Source organism: Chlorocebus sabaeus, chromosome X (assembly GCF_047675955.1).
Source record: "Chlorocebus sabaeus isolate Y175 chromosome X, mChlSab1.0.hap1, whole genome shotgun sequence".
NCBI classification, from domain to species: domain Eukaryota; kingdom Metazoa; phylum Chordata; class Mammalia; order Primates; family Cercopithecidae; genus Chlorocebus; species Chlorocebus sabaeus.
This window is the reverse complement of record NC_132933.1, coordinates 45131048-45151643: the sequence shown is the minus strand read 5'-3', so window position 1 is coordinate 45151643 and position 20596 is coordinate 45131048. Positions and strand designations below refer to the sequence as shown.

General features: G+C 42.3%; 1 protein-coding gene across 7 annotated transcripts in view; it reads right to left on the bottom strand.

The window, feature by feature from the left end:
- Window positions 1–20596, bottom strand: part of COL4A6 (collagen type IV alpha 6 chain) — a 300057-nt gene that overhangs the window by 65736 nt on the left and 213725 nt on the right. The window lies entirely within an intron of this gene.

Below are 20596 nucleotides of genomic sequence, written 5' to 3'. Positions count from 1 at the left end.
TCTGAGAGTTCAGGCTGACATTTTAAAGTGGACTCAGACTGAGCATTAACCCCAGTGGGTGCAACATAGGCAGGCTGGTCTATCATTTAGAACAAATCCCAGTAGGAACTGAATTGTCTTGGCAGAAGAATGAAAACCATTAGTAATATGCATTACCTCTCAGAGAACACAACACCGTATCAGGTAGAAAGTCCATTTTCATAAATGCTTCCCATCTCCACCTCTTGGCCCCTTTACTGACTGTCCATAATTTCCTACAAATCTGTGAAAAACTTTGAAAAGCCCATTAAGCACGCCCTTTACTGTTCACCTTCAAGGTTTACTTTTTTAAAGGCTGAAAATGGGACAGATGCCTTATGCTGTGGCTACAGTTAAGTACTGGAGATGCAAGTGGCCACCAGCTGTGACGATCCTTTCGAGTATAATTTCGAGTGTCAATCAGGCCCACGAAGACCTACGACCCTTGCAAGGAAGTAAAAGACGCTCTGTCCAAGGAAATGCAGTTCTCTTGGGCACCACCTACCACTCAACCTTTTCCAATATCCAACATGTGGCCTACAAAAAATGATAGGTTGCAAACTGTTTCACAGGCTTCATTCTGGGAATGATGGGGGTGGAGTAAACTTTCACTTTTTAGGTTCCTACCTCCCATTGTTGGAACTTTGTTTACAGTGGTTCTGTTATTTATTATTATTGGGATTTTCATAAAATCAATAAATATGTGTGTATATGTGTATATGTGTGTATAATACATATTAATAATATAAAAAGAAAAAGAGCAGTACTTAAAAAATAGTGCTGGGGTGCTGTTGACAATGAGTAGGAGGTCGAAAGTGTGGGCCTACATTAATGATAGACTGGATAAAGAAAATGTGGCACATATATACCATGGAATACTATGCAGTTGTAAGAAAAATGAGTTCACATCCTTTACAGGGACATGGATGAAGCTGGAAACGATCATTCTCAGAAAACTAACATGGGAATAGAAAACCAAACACTGCATGTTCTCACTCATAAATGGGAGTTGAACAATGACAACATATGGGCACAGGGAGGGGAACATCACACACGGGAGCCTGTTGGGGGGTGGCGGGCAAGGGGAGGGATAGCACTGGGAGAAATACCTAATGTAGATGATGGGTTGATGGGTGCAACAAACCACCATGGTACATGTATGCCTATGTAACAAACCTGCACGTTCTGCACATGTATCCCAGAAGTTAAAGTATAATTAAAAAAAAAAAAAAAAAGAAAGAAAATGTGGGCCTAGGTTTCAAGACTAATACATACAAAATCACAGCAAACAGTACAAATTTGGAACACAGCCTAAGTGCTGCGGGAACACACAAAAAGAGTTGGCAATGGAGGGTTTGTGGAATGCTCACATTTTGCCCATGGCTGGGGGAAGTCACGGGCTGCATTGGAAAGGTTGATTAGAAAGGTTCCCGCTGAAATGGGCCCGGAAAGTACCGCAGAAAAGTTGAAGACTTGATGTGGCAGGACCCAGGGAACCCTCAGAGGTTTGGGAACAGGGAGAGTTGGGAGAAGAGCGGTCTTTCATGGCTGAAAGTCATCGAGGAGCATTCAGGAGAACACGTGTATGTCAGAATGAGGCCATGGCTGCCTGCCTGAGGCTGGGACAAGGGAGGCAGATAAGAACCAGCTGTTGAGGAGGAGGGAACTGCTTGATAGGAGAATGGAGGGCAGGATGGGCTTGCAGAGGCCATGTTATTACTAGCAGAGAGGATCCAGTCAGGGCACTGAATGCTTGACCCAAATCCAAGCCCTGCCAAAAGTTTTCCCACATCAAGGGAAGGAAGGGAAATCACTGAACAGCTACTGACAGAGCAGGTTGTGATGTGGCCCAGTCCCATCCTGCTCACACCATTAGAGAGAAGAGTCCCAGCAGCACCCAGCATAGGCACAGGGACTGGCACCCTCTACCTCTGGTCCCTTACCTTTGCAAGCACATGGTAAGCAAGGGTAAGCAAGGAGACTTAGGAGGTAGGCAACTTGAGGGCTAGACTTAACTGGAACTCCGATTCTATGCAGAAAAGGCAGGGTCCCACAGCCTGCTTCTTTACCCCTGGCTTGGTGGGCATGCAGAATTTCTTGACACCTGTGTTCCACCCTGAGAGCTGAAAGGAACTCTCCTAAAGAACTCACATATATTTTTAAAATTCTAATTCTTTTTCCAAATGGCAGTTTGAAAAGGCACCACCAGACGAACGTGCACTTCTGGATTGGCCCCAGGTTCCGGCTTGGGTTGGTGGGCGTGCCAGCAGCCCAGCTTGAAACCTCTCACATTGAATCAAGGGCCAGAAGCAGGGCCTGTGGGAAGTTTCTAGGTTTCTGCTCGTCCAGAACTGTTTCCTCAGCATGGTGTGAGGCCCTTATGGAGCCTGCAGTCATAGGATATGAGACAAAAAGCCTTCCCATCCATGGATGTCCTTTCATACAGTGGCACAGAACACCGGGAACAAATGAAAGTGACTGAGAAAAAAAAGAGGGAGACCCATTTCTTCTGCGGGTTGTTTTGTCATCCAGATACGCTTACTTTGTGCTTATAGCTGTATGATCTTTTTTCCTCATCTCTAATGCACAGGATTTCTGCCTCATTACCCGTACAGCTAAAGCTTAATATTAACTAAATCAGTGGTGAATTCCTTTCCTTTCCCATCCGACACTATAAGCGACATTTTTCATAATGGCCAGCAGAGGTCAGTGTGAGAACATAGAGACTACAGATAAGCAGGTGGGTGGGTGGGCCTCTCCCTCTACAGAGAAAAAGAAATCAAACCAGTGTCAGAGAAGTCACAGAATGTTCGAGCAGGAAAGGCCCTTAGAGACCATTCAATCCAGGCTTTATTTTATACATGGGGCGGGTGGGGGAAAAAGGCCGAGAGAAGAGGAAGGACTTGTTTAGGTCACATGGCTAGTAGGAACGGCATGGAACTAAACAGACTGCCTGCGGCCAGTATGTGGCTGTTTCCCTGTTTGCCAGTGGCAGATGTCTTAGGGGGTCCTTGAGGCTGCCCCTCCACTACCCTGGGTCCGCCCCTGGGACTGTCCCCATCAGTAGGCTGCAGCAGCCAGATGCTCACACATTATTTCTTTCTTCCTAACCCTGGTCATTTCACAGAACCAATCTGACACACCATCACTGTTTGGACAGCTAGCAGAATTTCAATGGGCTTGGACTAATGCCTTGCCCTGATACATGTCATTTATTTTGGCAAACAGACCCAGACAGGGCAGAAGGAACTCCTCCAAGTCTTTCCAATGAGCTCTCCTGCTTCCATCTGCTCAGAATTTTAAATATGCACATCAGGGTCTAATTCTCAAGGGAATGAGTTGGGACTTGTGCTTAAGGCCAGGAACTGCAGGTCTGCAACCACAGCCCAGGCTGGCTGCCTCCTGCCAACCACAGTGAGTTGGGATCAGTGTGCAGTTTAAGGTGACCTCTGATTAGACCCAGATAACTAGGGTAAAAGACTCAGAAATGGGGCTGCCTATAAAATAGTAGACATATGTAGAAATATCATTGACGAATCTTAAAAGCATATGCCTCACACTAGATTGGACAGTGAAACTGGTAAAGGAGGCTGACTTTTTATAAGTTAGTCCCTTTCTGCCTTTTTATACCTCCCTTAAGGTTCCAGTGTTCTTCTCCCATAAAATTAACATTTGTTCCTGAGGAAGAATCTGAAACTCATTCCCACTGAGGCGTTAATGACTGACAACTTAGAGCTTTGCTTTTCCCAGGGGGATTTTTAAAGCAAAGCATTAAGCTAGGGGATGCAAATGGTATTTATGAAGCAGGGAAGGGAGAAGGGTGTGCACAGGCCTTCCTAAGGTTCCAGTTGTATTGTAGAAGGTGGCACGATGCTGTTAGGTACACTTTACGTGAAGTCTCCTTACTGCCAATTAACAGTTATGTGACCTTGGGCAAGGGACATTACCATCTTGAATATCAAGGGCTGAAGTGTAATAATAGCTCTTACCTAGGATTATTGTCAGCATTTAAATGAGTTAATACATATAAAACACCTGGCAGATAGAATGAAAGCATCAGTTCCCTTTTTCCTTTAGGCATCATTTATGAAAAAATGGAGAGTTTATAGGATTGGGCACTCAATGCTCCTTCCCTTAAGTTTCAGTTGGAGATGCACAGACATCATTGAGCAACCCTCTTTGGGGGCAGAGATGTGTGCTTGGGAATAGATGAGCATGTATGCCAGCACCCCACATCTGTGAGAGCATTTCTCCTTTTACATAGCACTGGTGTCCTGGTTCTCCTGGGCACTTGGCTTCTCAGTGTTTATTTTTCCTCCTAAAGGGTCTTAATCTACATACTGATGACTCCCAAATCTGAACCTCCAGCCCATATTTCTCTTCTGAGTGTGCCAGATCCTTATAGTCAATGACTTATAAGAGATCTATTCAAATAGATATTCCAACTCAAACCCAACATGCCCCAAACTGAATCACATTGGCTTCTCGTCAACCCCATTCTCCAAACCAGCTCCCTTTTTCTGAGTTAATGGAATTAACTCAGTAAATTGCACCATTCATAAAGTTGATCAAGCCAGAAACTCAGGGGTCCTCCATGACCCTTCTATTCCCTCACCTCCCACATCTGATCCATTAGCAAGTATTGTGAATTCTACCTGCAAAATCTAACTCACATCTGTTCATTGATCTCTAGCCCCGTGGTCTTAGTTCAAGTCTTTCTCATCTCTCGCCTGGAGTGTTGCCACAGCCTGCCAAATTGCCTGTGACCTCCAATCTTGCATTACTCTCTCCGAACCTCTTATCCCAGGGCCTTTTTATGTGTTTTTGTATATGGCTCTGCTCTCCTGGCTACCTCTTCTATATCTTTTGGCTCTAACCAAGATATCAGCTTCTCCAGGGAGTTTTCCATGATTACCCCCACCCAACTGTGTGGGCTAGATTGCCTGTTTATGTGTCTATACCTCCCAACAGACTGAACTCCTTGAGGACAGGGCTTATGTCTTACTCTTTACTGAATCACCTGTGCTCAGCACTATGCATGGTACTCAGTGGGCATCAGTAAATGTTTGCTGAGTGGAGAAATGATTGAATGGACATACACACTGAGAAGCCAGTGGCCCAGGTACATCAGTATCTTGTTGGGAAGTCTATATAGTGTTGAGGAAAAATGTCAAACTCTGTAAAATATTTGAAGAGATTTATTCTGAGCCAAATATGAGTGACTAATGGCCCATGAAACAGCCCTTGGGAGATCCTGAGAACATGTGGCCGGTGGTCAGGCCACAGCTTGGTTTTGTACATTTTAGGGAGACATGAGATATCAATCAACACATGTAAGATGTACATTGGTTCACTCTGGAAGGCTGGGACAACTGGAAGCCTGGGACAAGGTGGGGGGCTTTCAAGTCATAGGTGGAATCAAAGATTTTCTGATTAGCAATTTGTTGAAAGAGTTATTATCAATAGAAGAGAATGTCTGGGTTATAATAAGGGGTTGTGGAAACCAAGGATACATCATAATAGATGAAGCCACCAGGTAGCAGGCTTCGGAGAGAATAGACGGTAAATATTTCTTATCAGATGTAAAGAGCCTGTTCTATCAGTAACTCCAAAAGGGAGGAGAGTATAATGAGGCATGTCTGGTTCCCTGTTCCCATCATGGACTAAACTAGTTTTCCAGGTTAGCTTTGGAAAGCCCCAGGCCAAGAGGACGGATCCATTCAGATGGTTGTGGGGGCCTTAGAATTTTAACTTTAATTGATAATAGTTGCAATAGAGTGCAATCAGGAAACATGTGATCACAGAATCACCAAAAAGAGAGCTGTATAAGACTCAGGAATTGATCCAGTTCAGGATGGAGAAGTTGAAGGGCAGAAAGAGAAAGGGACTTACCCAAGTACATACAACATCAACTGTAGACTTTTAAAACAATACCTTTTAGAGCCTTTGAAAACAGAAATGGTCTAAATCTAATGTAGTTTCTGGGCATTCTTTGTTCTCTGAGATCTCTCAGTGAAATGACTTTGATTCTCATTCTGAATGGAATTTATCCATTCAACAATGATTTATTCAGCACTTACTCTGTGCTAGGCACAGGGGTTAAGATGGCAGGTAAGACATAGTTTCTACATTCATGAAACTTACAGTTATGTTATCCCTTGAAAGCAGATAACACATGACCCATCACCAACCTAATTAAACACTTTTCATCTCATGCTGAGTTTTGTGCTTGGCAAGTATGAACATACATGTAGGGGGTGAGAAGGCAATACACAAAAGAAACACACTGCATTGCCCATGCCCTCAAGCAACATTTAAGCTTGTTGGGGGAGATAAGGCCATATCACAAAAAGTATTGGAGATAAGGTCATTGTATTAAAGGAAAGAGATTTAATTGACTCACAGTTCAGCATTGTTGGAGAGGCCTCAGGAAACTTATAATCATGGCAGAAGGGGAAGCAAACATGTCCTTCTTCACATGGTGGCAGCAAAGAGAGGTACAGAGTGAAGGGTGGGGGAAGCCCCTTATAAAACCATCTGATCTCATGAGAACTCACTCATCATCAAGAAAACAGCATGGAAGTAACCGCCACTATGATTCAATTACCTCCCATTGGGTCCCTCCCATGACATGTGGGGATTATGGGAACTACAGTTCAAGATGAGATTTGGGTGGGAATACAGCCAAACCATACCAGTCATATGCAATGCATTTTTTAAAATTATATGGCATATATCACAAATCCAAGAGGAATTAAGAGATATGTGAGTTGACAAGGGAGCAGAGGAGCAAAGAAAGACCCAACAAAATGTTAGTGAATACATTCTAAATATGAAGAACAACATGTTCATGGGAATCAGCGAATTCTGTAAGTGAGGGCCAGTCAGAATCCTGGGTCTGGCTGGAGCAGAGGTGAGATCACAGAGAATCAGTAAGAAAGGGCAATAGAGGATAACCTACAAAAATTTATAGATGCTGAGGTGCTTAATCTGGTACATTAGCATGTTTTGTTTTAAACTTTAGTTTGGCTTCCAGTTTTGTTCAGTATTTAGTGAAGTGACACAATGTGCTAGCTAAGTGTACAGGGTTCAGTGTTCAAAAGTCTAGGATTCAGATTCCCTCTTCACCACTGTAAGACTTTGGGACAAATGGCATCTTCAAATTTCCTCAGCTGTCAAGTGAGGATAATATCAGTGTCTACTTCATAGGGTAATTATGAAGCTTAAATAAGAAAATTCAAGTAGATCATTATTTTCACTCATTAGCATGCATCAGACTTACCCAGAGGTGAATAAAACACAGATTGCTGGGCTCCAGCTCCAGAGTTTCAGATTCAGTAGTTCTGGCTGGGTCTAAAAATTTGCATTTCTAACAAGTTCTCAGGTGGTGCTGACTCTACAGGATCAAAGACTACACTTGGAGAATCCCTGTTGTAAATCATTTAGCATTGCACCTTGCATATATTAAATGTGCAATAAAAGTTATTTGTTGTTATTGATGTACTATTATTTAGCAAATGATTATGGCTTGTGCAGGTTTGGAGTTCACAATCTCTGAAAGGCCCTCAGCATTCCTTTATCACTATGGCTTAGGGCACCTCTCCTTCTTCCTCATTATGACACACCACAAGAGGAAAGGAGTGGATGGGGTAACAAGACTGGAGACAGGGAACCCCATAAGGGGGCTATGACCTCCTGAAGAGAAATAATGGTGACCTGGACTAGGTTCATGGCAATGGAGACAGGGAAAAGGCAGATTTGAGAGATATTTCAGAGGCTAAAAACTATAAGGACTTAGTGCCATATTGGAAATGACGAGTAAAACAGAGGAAAGTGCAAATGATGACTCCAGTGTTTCTTGATTGGGCAACTGAGTGGATCTCTTTGATGACATGAGAGAACTTAGAGGAAGAAGAGTCTTGGGCGGAAGATGAGGAATTCACCTTTGGACAGGTGGAATTTAAGATGCCTGGGCGAACATCTAGGGAGATGTTTAGCACATTTTTCCCACAAAACAGGAAGATTTGAGGAAACAGAGTGAGATTTGTTCATCACTATATCGCCGGAGATGCAGCATTTGGTGTGCAGTAAACACACAAAACATAATTGTGGGGAAAATGCATAATTATGAAATGAATGAAAATAGAGAATTAGATATGCACTTGGGAATCTTTGAGAAGGCCACTTCCAAGTCTCATTTGCTAGGAGCAAAATGGAATTAAAAGAATGTCACTATCCTAAAATACTCCTTGTGGCCTTTTGAGAAGGGGGAGCAGAGACCCTTGACCTCCAGCCTAGGAACAAGGTGGCTTGATTTTTACAATTTGTCCTTACTTTACAACTGAAATTCTCATTTCAGCTAGTGGGTGGGGGAAATGCAAGAACTTAACAAACTTTACCTCAGTAGCTAGGGATCCTTCTCCCAGCAATGAAATGTGGTAAGAGAGATACTAATAATAACATCCCCATAAGCAGAATACTTAAATTTCACAGCAATTTTCTTTTCACCATTCCTTTGGATCGTCACAATACATCTGCAAGGCAGGTGAAGGGCACCAAGCTGCAAAGCAGTTAGCCAACAGGGCTGGCTAATGTCACACAGCTGTTCAGTGGAAGCGTTACATCAGAGCCTCCCAGTCAACTGTGTGCTCTCTCTGTTGAAACAAACGAAGATGAGTATCCATAGAGCCATACACTTCACTCTCCTAGTAACAGCACTAATGAACTAGCATTGCCTGCCGAAGTAAATAAAAAAGAAAGAATGCTGGGGACGAAGAATGTGTCTAGCATATGGCAGGTAAAGACTCATATCATGCAGATATACAGACCTATTTTGTGGCCCAAGAAGCTTTGGATCAGCTTGATAATGTTAACATCATCTACAATTCGCCAACAAGAGCAGTGACCCTTTCCATCTACATACATACATACATACATGCATACATACATAATACATACATACATACATAGTGATCGATGTCTTGCAAAGACAATTTTCAGGTCTGCCACAGCTAATAAATAGTATCAGAGTCTCCCCCTCAACACTCAAATGGAATCACATTTCTTTTCTAGTTCTTCAGCTATAACCAGCGTTTGAAGCAGCCAGCCCAGGCATGAAGACACGCATCTACACGTTTTGTTTTCAAAGATACATACATCCATTCCATTAGTTATTGTCAGCATGTTGAAATTTTTAGGAAGACATATTCCAGACTGATAAAGTTAACTCTTGCTAGGCAAGACTTTGCATCCACTTCTTCTCCCTGTTTACTCATATTTCTCTTCTAAAACATAATAATAACTTTCTTTTACCAAGAGTTTATAAAGTGCTATTCCTTAAATTCACCTCCTTTAATCTTTTAACAGCCCTAACAGGTGGGTATGAATCTCATTTTACAGATGAGGAAACTCAAATGCAGAGAGATTAAGAAACTTGCCTGAGATCACACAGCAAGCAACTGGTGAAGCCAATTTGCTGATACCAAAGGCTTTGTTTCTTCCACCAAGCTACACTGTCTCTGCATTGAATGATGCTCTGAACGCAGAGACACAAACTCATGAACAGGAGCAGTAAGAGCTACACTGCGGAGAAAATATTGTTATTTTCATCGATACCAAAGCAATTTTATCTCAATTTACCCACACTTTTCACTGGAATAGGTACTCTTTAATAGAAATGTACTGATATAATTAATAAATTAAGAAATAAGATGCACTTCAAGGAATGGCACTCCCTAGAACTTAAAAGATGGGGGATTTCTTCTGGTTCCACAATTAAAGTGGCCTTCTTACCTGGTCAGTGGGTAATGGTCAGTTTATCTAGGTTCTGGTGGACAAATTCTGATGTGCTATGAGTCTCCAATGCTAGCATATTAGTTTAGTGGCAGAAGGAATATAGGCACAGTATGCTAACTTGATGGTCATTACGCTGAGCAGAAATTGGAGAAGTAGTCTTTAGACATGTCATATTTTCCTTTATCCCTGGGAAATATAATTGTTAAAATAGGATGAAGTGGAGCTGCCTAGATAGAGGCAAATAAATTCATGGGAGAATCTTCAGGTGTCCCTTTCTTCCATAACACATTCACAAAACTATTATCAGGAACCATACCAAACTTCCCTTTTGTGATATTTAATGGGAATTGCAAGAATAAAAAATCATATAAAACTGTAAATATGATCAACAGTTGGACATAAAAATAAAAACAGAACAACTAAACACCTTTTTAACTACTATAAATTATTGAATGAGCCCCCATATCCCTTGGAATGAGCATTCAGTCTATACAAAGAGCCCCAGTGTGTACCGAGTTTCCAGACTGCATGAGTAAATAAACACAACTCCACTTGGGATGAATTTAACCTGAAACTAATAAACCTGTTGGAAAGACATGAAATACTTAATTTGAGAATGATTTTGATTTGAAAGTTTCCTAGCAAACTTGAATTGATGTCACCTTTGCCTCTTAAAAAAGTCTCCTGTTTGAAGCAGAAGTATAAGAGTTAGACTCAATTCCCTGCTCCAACCTTCTAGCTGTATGATACTGAAAAAGTTAATTAATCTCTAGGCCTTTGTTTTCTCATCAGCAAAATGGGGATATTACTTGCTCTACCCATTTCCCAGGTTGCTTTGAGCGTCAGTGGAGACAATGCATGTGAAAATGAGCTATAGTTTCATTCCACTGACAAAACTTTGCTTTTGGAGAAAAAGCTCGAATAACCAAACTCCAATTGTCCAACAAACAAACTAACAAATCTCATTTGCTAGACCCATGAAGCAGTAAACCCCTAAGGAAGTGCTTTCAGTAGAAAAAAGATTGAATAAAAAGAGGAGCAGAATTTAAAGCTGTGAAAGGTGGGAGCAAATTGACTGTCTCGCACACGAGTCTCATTACAATTTCAAAATTATTAGATCTACATTATTACAAATGTATGGTTTATTTAAAAATACAAAGTTTAATTACAATCTGGAGCCAATCTTTTTCTTTTAGTTTTTCTAGCAAAACACAGCTATGGTTTTATAATAAAAATCAAAGTGAAACAGGACTTGCCAGAAATTCACTTCAGAGCAATTTTTGCTGTAGTGTATCTATTCCATTAGACAAGGGATACTTTTGGCATTTTTCTCTGACACAATATATTGCCCATCTTTGATATGCTATACAACCTTTGGTCCAATACTGAGCTGGTGTGAGCTGATTGCTTCTGGATCAATGTTGACTTCCCTGATTCTCTGGTGAAAAGCCATCAAGTTTTGGGAGTGAGAGGTAACTGGGAGCAACCAACTACTAATCCTTAAATAGAAGGAGTTAAAAAAAAGGGTAGGATCAAAGAAATTCTGTCAGGACCTCCTTGTCAGAGAACTCAGGGAGCTCTGAGATGGAAGGGCAAGGAAGAGACGGAAGCAGTTTACTTACACAGTTTTGATGCTGTTCATGCAAACTTACACTCCTGTATTCATTTAGAACCAGAGAAGCATTAATATGCACACCTATGCTGATAAAGAGATACACATTCCAATCCAAACACACATGCCCACAGGCACAAGAGCCTGCTAAAATGGTAGAGCCTGCTGGTACTCTGGCATAGCCTGCCATATAATCATAGATTATCATAGACATTCATGGATTTGAACTGAAGAAGATGGGATGACACAGCTCCCTTCCATTGACCCTCACAACAATATGTAGTAGTCCCTATGGACAAGTAAAGCCCTCTGCACAGACACACGCAGGCGAAAAAGATGGGAAGGGAATGAGAGTTCCACATTTCTGATATATTTTCCCTTTCTATCATGAAGAGTTGGAAGCTGAGATGCGATCAAGTTCTGTGTGCAACAGGAAAGATGGGCAATGGAGGTGGTGGCAGCTGTGGTATTGATAAAGTAGAAGCCCCAGAGCTGTTGGTGGCATCAGGTATAAGAGTCACAAGTTTACATTGGCGAAGTGCTTCAGATTGCAAAGTGTTTTCACACGTATGACTCCATCTAATGCTCATAACAACACTGTCCTCAATGTACTAGAGAAAGTAATTGAGGCCCAGGTGCTAACTTGTCCATGGCCATGCAGTTTACGGGCAGCAGACCGAGATCTTTAGTCTAAGTCTAGCGGCTTTTCCCACTATTCCTTTAATAAGGTGGCAGGTCAATTCTTGGTCAAAAATTCCCACTAAAATGTCATGTAACTCCACCAAAAACCCTGGGTCTGGAGCGTATTGAATCCTCTTGACTCTTCCCTAAATTCTTCTTGCTGCCCCGTGGCAACCTTAGCAATCAATTATGTAGATGCACCAAGGACAAATAAATCAGTCTACTTGTTCCACTGACAACTCATTGGTTCAGTAAATCGATGAGGAAATTTTTTAGAGATAAATCGGGCAATTTCTTGATTGCCGACTATGCCATGGTGCAACATGCTGGAAATGCAGAAATGAATGCAACATGGGTCTTGTCCTTCAGGAACTCTCAATCCAAGTTAGAAAAGAGAAGTTATGCATGCACATGAGTATATACCATAAGGCATAGGAAGGCAGGAGGGATATGATTCTCAACCCAAGGACTGTTGATGGGTTTATCTTGGAGATAGAGGAGGGCTTTTTATTCTTCCAAACTAGAGAGTAGAAAAAAATGCATAAAGAAAAGACCCAGGGCACATTTTGGTAAGTAAGAGGGAAGTGGAGAATGTCTATTTAAAATTGATCTCAATTTTCTCAACAAATGTAGGAAGTGAGCTCATGAGTAGAGAGGGAAGGTATTTGAGGTTGAGGATGACTTGGGAGGGCCAGAAGGAGATGCTATGGAGGATGTGACAGGAAGTCAATTGTCAGAAAAGTGTGAAGGCCTACCAAGCAGCACTGAGAGCTCCACCGACACTAGAGAACACGTTTTTATGTGTGGAGGAAACTTCCTCAAACAATAGTTGGCAGCTTAGGAGCAGGAGGAAGCAAAGCAGGTGGTGGGGTTTTCCAGGTCTGGGCACTGGCAAATATATATCAGAAGTACTGGGGGTGAGTATGCGGGTGAGGGAGAGGGATAAGTCCAATAGGAGGAGGGTAAGAACAATGTGGAAATAGCTGATCTTGGGCTCCAGGCTGGAGAGGGAGCCAGAGGGGAGCCAGCAATTCCTGGTAAACAATGATTTATAAGAAAATTTGAAGATGGCCGAATAGGAACAGCTCCAGTCTCCAACTCCCAGCGCGAGCGACACAGAAGACCGGCGATTTCTGCATTTTCAACTGAGGTACTGGGTTCATCTCACTGGGGAGTGCCAGACGATCGGTGCTGGTCAGCTGCTGCAGCCCGACCAGCGAGAGCTGAAGCAGGGCGAGGCATTGCCTCACCTGGAAAGCGCAAGGGGGAAGGGAATCCCTTTTCCTAGCCAGGGGAACTGAGACATACAACACCTGGAAAATCGGGTAACTCCCACCCCAATACTGCGCTTTAAGCAGACAGGCACACCAGGAGATCATATCCCACACCTGGCCGGGAGTGTCCCACACCCACGGAGCCTCCCTCATTGCTAGCACAGCAGTCTGTGATCTACCGGCAAGGCAGCAGCGAGGCTGGGGGAGGGGCGCCCGCCATTGCTGAGGCTTAAGTAGGTAAACAAAGCTGCTGGGAAGCTCGAACTGGGTGGAGCTCACAGCAGCTCAAGGAAACCTGCCTGTCTCTGTAGACTCCACCTCTGGGGACAGGACACAGTAAATAATAACAAACGCAGCAGCTCTGCAGACGCAAACGACTCTGTCTGACAGCTTTGAAGAGAGCAGTGGATCTCCCAACACGGAGGTTGAGATCCGAGAAGGGACAGACTCCCTGCTCAAGTGGGTCCCTGACCCCTGAGTAGCCTAACTGGGAGACATCCCCCACTAGGGGCAGTCTGACACCCCACACCTCACAGGGTGGAGTACACCCCTGAGAGGAAGATTCCAAAGCAAGAATCAGACAGGTACACTCGCTGTTCAGAAATATTCTATCTTCTGCAGCCTCTGCTGCTGATACCCAGGCAAACAGGGTCTGGAGTGGACCTCAAGCAATCTCCTACAGCTACAACCTACAGCTGAGGATCCTGACTGTTAGAAGGAAAGCTATCAAACAGGAAGGACACCTACACCAAAACCCCATCAGTACATCACCATCATCAAAGACCAGAGGCAGATAAAACCACAAAGATGGGGAAAAAGCAGGGCAGAAAAGCTGGAAATTCAAAAAATAAGAGCGCATCTCCCCCGGCAAAGGAGCGCAGCTCATCGCCAGCAACGGATCAAAGCTGGACGGAGAATGACTTCGACGAGATGAGAGAAGAAGGCTTCAGTCCATCAAATTTCTCAGAGCTAAAGGAGGAATTACGTACCCAGCGCAAAGAAACTAAAAATCTTGAAAAAAAAAGTGGAAGAATTGATGGCTAGAGTAATTAATGCAGAGAAGCTCACAAACGAAATGAAAGAGACGAAAACCATGGCACGAGAAATACGTGACAAATGCACAAGCTTCAGTAACCATCTCGATCAACTGGAAGAAAGAATGTCAGTGATGGAGGATCAAATGAATGAAATGAAGCGAGAAGAGAAACCAAAAGAAAAAAGAAGAAAAAGAAATGAACAAAGCCTGCAAGAAGTATGGGATTATGTAAAAAGACCAAATCTACGTCTGATTGGGGTGCCTGAAAGTGAGGGGGAAAATGGAACCAAGTTGGAAAACACGCTTCAGGATATCATCCAGGAGAACTTCCCCAACCTAGTAGGGCAGGCCAACATTCAAATCCAGGAAATACAGAGAACGCCACAAAGATACTCCTCGAGAAGAGCAACTCCAAGACACATAATTGCCAGATTCACCAAAGTTGAAATGAAGGAAAAAATCTTAAGGGCAGCCAGAGAGAAAGGTCGGGTTACCCACAAAGGGAAGCCCATCAGACTAACAGCAGATCTCTCGGCAGAAACTCTTCAAGCCAGAAGAGAGTGGGGGCCAATATTCAACATTCTTAAAGAAAAGAATTTTAAACCCAGAATTTTATATCCAGCCAAACTAAGTTTCATAAGTGAAGGAGAAATAAAATCCTTTACAGATAAGCAAATGCTTAGAGATTTTGTCACCACTAGGCCTGCCTTACAAGAGACCCTGAAGGAAGCACTAAACATGGAAAGGAACAACCGGTACCAGCCATTGCAAAAACATGCCAAAATGTAAAGACCATCAAGGCTAGGAAGAAACTGCATCAACTAACGAGCAAAATAACCAGTTAATATCATAATGGCAGGATCAAGTTCACACATAACAATCTTAACCTTAAATGTAAATGGACTAAATGCTCCAATTAAAAGACACAGACTGGCAAACTGGATAAAGAGTCAAGACCCATCAGTCTGCTGTATTCAGGAGACCCATCTCACATGCAGAGACATACATAGGCTCAAAATAAAGGGATGGAGGAAGATTTACCAAGCAAATGGAGAACACAAAAAAGCGGGGGTTGCAATACTAGTCTCTGATAAAACAGACTTTAAACCATCAAAGATCAAAAGAGACAAAGAAGGCCATTACATAATGGTAAAGGGATCAATTCAACAGGAAGAGCTAACTATCCTAAATATATATGCACCCAATACAGGAGCACCCAGATTCATAAAGCAAGTCCTTAGAGACTTACAAAGAGACTTAGACTCCCATACAATAATAATGGGAGACTTCAACACTCCACTGTCAACATTAGACAGATCAACGAGACAGAAAGTTAACAAGGATATCCAGGAATTGAACTCATCTCTGCAGCAAGCAGACCTAATAGACATCTATAGAACTCTCCACCCCAAATCAACAGAATATACATTCTTCTCAGCACCACATCGTACTTACTCCAAAATTGACCACGTAATTGGAAGTAAAGCACTCCTCAGCAAATGTACAAGAACAGAAATTATAACAAACTGTCTCTCAGACCACAGTGCAATCAAATTAGAACTCAGAACTAAGAAACTCAATCAAAACCGCTCAACTACATGGAAACTGAACAACCTGCTCCTGAATGACTACTGGGTACATAACGAAATGAAGGCAGAAATAAAGATGTTCTTTGAAACCAATGAGAACAAAGATACAACATACCAGAATCTCTGGGACACATTTAAAGCAGTGTGTAGAGGGAAATTTATAGCACTAAATGCCCACAAGAGAAAGCAGGAAAGATCTAAAATTGACACTCTAACATCGCAATTAAAAGAACTAGAGAAGCAAGAGCAAACACATTCGAAAGCTAGCAGAAGGCAAGAAATAACTAAGATCAGAGCAGAACTGAAGGAGATAGAGACACAAAAAACCCTCCAAAAAATCAATGAATCCAGGAGTTGGTTTTTTGAAAAGATCAACAAAATTGACAGACCACTAGCAAGACTAATAAAGAAGAAAAGAGGGAAGAATCAAATAGACGCAATTAAAAATGATAAAGGGGATATCACCACCGACCCCACAGAAATACAAACTACCATCAGAGAATACTATAAACACCTCTACGCAAATAAACTGGAAAATCTAGAAGAAATGGATAATTTCCTGGACACTTACACTCTTCCAAGACTAAACCAGGAAGAAGTTGAATCCCTGAATAGACCAATAGTAGGCTCTGAAATTGAGGCAATAATTAATAGCCTACCAACCAAAAAAAGTCCAGGACCAGATGGATTCACAGCTGAATTCTACCAGAGGTACAAGGAGGAGCTGGTACCATTCCTTCTGAAACTATTCCAATCAATAGAAAAAGAGGGAATCCTCCCTAACTCATTTTATGAGGCCAGCATCATCCTGATACCAAAGCCTGGCAGAGACACAACAAAAAAAGAGAATTTTAGACCAATATCCCTGATGAACATCGATGCAAAAATCCTCAATAAAATACTGGCAAACCGGATTCAGCAGCACATCAAAAAGCTTATCCACCATGATCAAGTGGGCTTCATCCCTGGGATGCAAGGCTGGTTCAACATTCGCAAATCAATAAACATAATCCAGCATATAAACAGAACCAAAGACAAGAACCACATCATTATCTCAATAGATGCAGAAAAGGCTTTTGACAAAATTCAACAGCCCTTCATGCTAAAAACGCTCAATAAATTCGGTATTGATGGAACATACCTCAAAATAATAAGAGCTATTTATGACAAACCCACAGCCAATATCATACTGAATGGGCAAAAACTGGAAAAATTCCCTTTGAAAACTGGCACAAGACAGGGATGCCCTCTCTCACCACTCCTATTCAACATAGTGTTGGAAGTTCTGGCTAGGGCAATCAGGCAAGAGAAAGAAATCAAGGGGATTCAGTTAGGAAAAGAAGAAGTCAAATTGTCCCTGTTTGCAGACGACATGATTGTATATTTAGAAAACCCCATTGTCTCAGCCCAAAATCTCCTTAAGCTGATCAGCAACTTCAGCAAAGTCTCAGGATACAAAATTAATGTGCAAAAATCACAAGCATTCTTATACACCAGTGACAGTCAAACAGAGAGCCAAATCAGGAATGAACTTCCATTCACAATTGCTTCAAAGAGAATAAAATACCTAGGAATCCAACTTACAAGGGATGTAAAGGACCTCTTCAAGGAGAACTACAAACCACTGCTCAGTGAAATCAAAGAGGACACAAACAAATGGAAGAACATACCATGCTCATGGATAGGAAGAATCAATATCGTGAAAATGGCCATACTGCCCAAGGTAATTTATAGATTCAATGCCATCCCCATCAAGCTACCAATGAGCTTCTTCACAGAATTGGAAAAAACTGCTTTAAAGTTCATATGGAACCAAAAAAGAGCCCGCATCTCCAAGACAATCCTAAGTCAAAAGAACAAAGCTGGAGGCATCACGCTACCTGACTTCAAACTATACTACAAGGCTACAGTAACCAAAACAGCATGGTACTGGTACCAAAACAGAGATATAGACCAATGGAACAGAACAGAGTCCTCAGAAATAATACCACACATCTACAGCCATCTGATCTTTGACAAACCTGAGAGAAACAAGAAATGGGGAAAGGATTCCCTATTTAATAAATGGTGCTGGGAAAACTGGCTAGCCATAAGTAGAAAGCTGAAACTGGATCCTTTCCTTACTCCTTATACAAAAATTAATTCAAGATGGATTAGAGACTTAAATGTTAGACCTAATACCATAAAAATCCTAGAGGAAAACCTAGGTAGTACCATTCAGGACATAGGCATGGGCAAAGACTTCATGTCTAAAACACCAAAAGCAACGGCAGCAAAAGCCAAAATTGACAAATGGGATCTCATCAAACTAAAGAGCTTCTGCACAGCAAAAGAAACTACCATCAGAGTGAGCAGGCAACCTACAGAATGGGAGAAAATTTTTGCAATCTACTCATCTGACAAAGGGCTAATATCCAGAACCTACAAAGAACTCAAACAAATTTACAAGAAAAAAACAAACAACCCCATCCAAAAGTGGGCAAAGGATATGAACAGACATTTCTCAAAAGAAGACATTCATACAGCCAACAGACACATGAAAAAATGCTCATCATCACTGGCCATCAGAGAAATGCAAATCAAAACCACAATGAGATACCATCTCACACCAGTTAGAATGGCGATCATTCAAAAGTCAGGAAACAACAGGTGCTGGAGAGGATGTGGAGAAATAGGAACACTTTTACACTGTTGGTGGGATTGTAAACTAGTTCAACCATTATGGAAAACAGTATGGCGATTCCTCAAGGATCTAGAACTAGATGTACCATATGACCCAGCCATCCCATTACTGGGTATATACCCAAAGGATTATAAATTATGCTGCTATAAGGACACATGCACACGTATGTTTATTGCAGCACTATTCACAATAGCAAAGACTTGGAATCAACCCAAATGTCCATCAGTGACAGATTGGATTAAGAAAATGTGGCACATATACACCATGGAATACTATGCAGCCATAAAAAAGGATGAGTTTGTGTCCTTTGTAGGGACATGGATGCAGCTGGAAACCATCATTCTTAGCAAACTATCACAAGAACAGAAAACCAAACACCGCATGTTCTCACTCGTAGGTGGGAACTGAACAATGAGATCACTTGGACTCGGGAAGGGGAACATCACACACCGGGGCCTATCATGGGGAGGGGGGAGGGGGGAGGGATTGCATTGGGAGTTATACCTGATGTAAATGACGAGTTGATGGGTGCAGCACACCAACATGGCACAAGTATACATATGTAGCAAACCTGCACGTTGTGCACATGTACCCTACAACTTGAAGTTTAATAATAATAAATAAATTAAAAAAAAAAAAAAAAAAAAAAAAAAAAAGAAAATTTGCCCTTGCTCAAAGTGAGACGCTTGAACCACCTAGAGGTATAAATTATGTACAACATTTAGTACTTGAGCCAATTCTGTCAAGACAAATCTGGAGTCAGAGAAAGCAACCTGAGGATTCACACACAGGGAAAATCCACTAGACTGTTAGCAGCCTCACCCCACATCTACCTCAGGCTGAAGACCTTGTCTAGCATTTAACTCAAAGAGAGATGGTTTCAGCTGCTGGGGAGATAATGGTGCTAACTCCCAGGTCAGAGTCAATGGCCTGTATAGGGAGGAGAGTAGGCAGCACAGATGTTCACAGCTCACTAAAGACTGATGTTTTGTCAGGGTTCTTCATCCTCTGTACCTTCCCCACTTTCACACCGTCATCTACTTTTGGTTATATCTCACTCTGCCCAACTGTTTCCTTACAGTTTGTAGCAATGAAAACACCTTAAACAAATTAACAGTCCATTTTCTGGTTCTCACAGAAAGCAGAGTTAGGGATAAATCAGGAAACCATACCTAAAGGTATCTATATGGGAAATCGAGGAGGGAGGAAGTGGCAGTCAGAAAAGCAAGCAAAACAGGCTAAACCCTAGGACCTGGGGGAGAAAAAGGGGTGAAAAGGAGTTGGCCAGACCAGGGGCCTGGCCGGATGGTGAACTGGGCAGGAAGTCCCATGTTCTGCTTACCTTCCACCTCCATTATTGCTTTTTTTCATTCTCTGGTTTTATGAGGATTTTAAAAGCTTCTGAATCGGGTGCTGGCAATCTTTCAGAAAAAGTTAATACAGAATTCTGTAGAGATAAAGTCCCCTATGAAGGCCGCCACGGCCAAGAGTAGCAACACTTGTCCCTTAAAGCTGAGTGGAAAACAAATCTTCAAGTACTTTCCCCTTCAGGGCTTTGAGTACTTCAGGTCCTTTGGCCTGAGAACCAAGCAGCTAATCACATCCCTTGACTTGCAGACTTGACGAAGACAGGTGTCTTTGTTAGTCCAGTTTCAACCAGTCTCCGGAACCCAAGAGAAGAAAAAGTGAGGGGGTGTTATGGGGGTGGGAGAAGCTCTAGTAAGTGCATGTGCAAGAGGAAAGATCTCCCAAAGGCAAAGCTAAAGAGCACAATTGGGGGAAGGTGCACACCAAGATACAGCAAGGCTAGCTTGCAGTGAGCACTGCCAGGCAGCTGCTCCAGGGCTCCTAGCCCGTGGGACCCTACTCCAGTAACTATTCTCTTCCATGTTCTGGACAGGTTGCTTT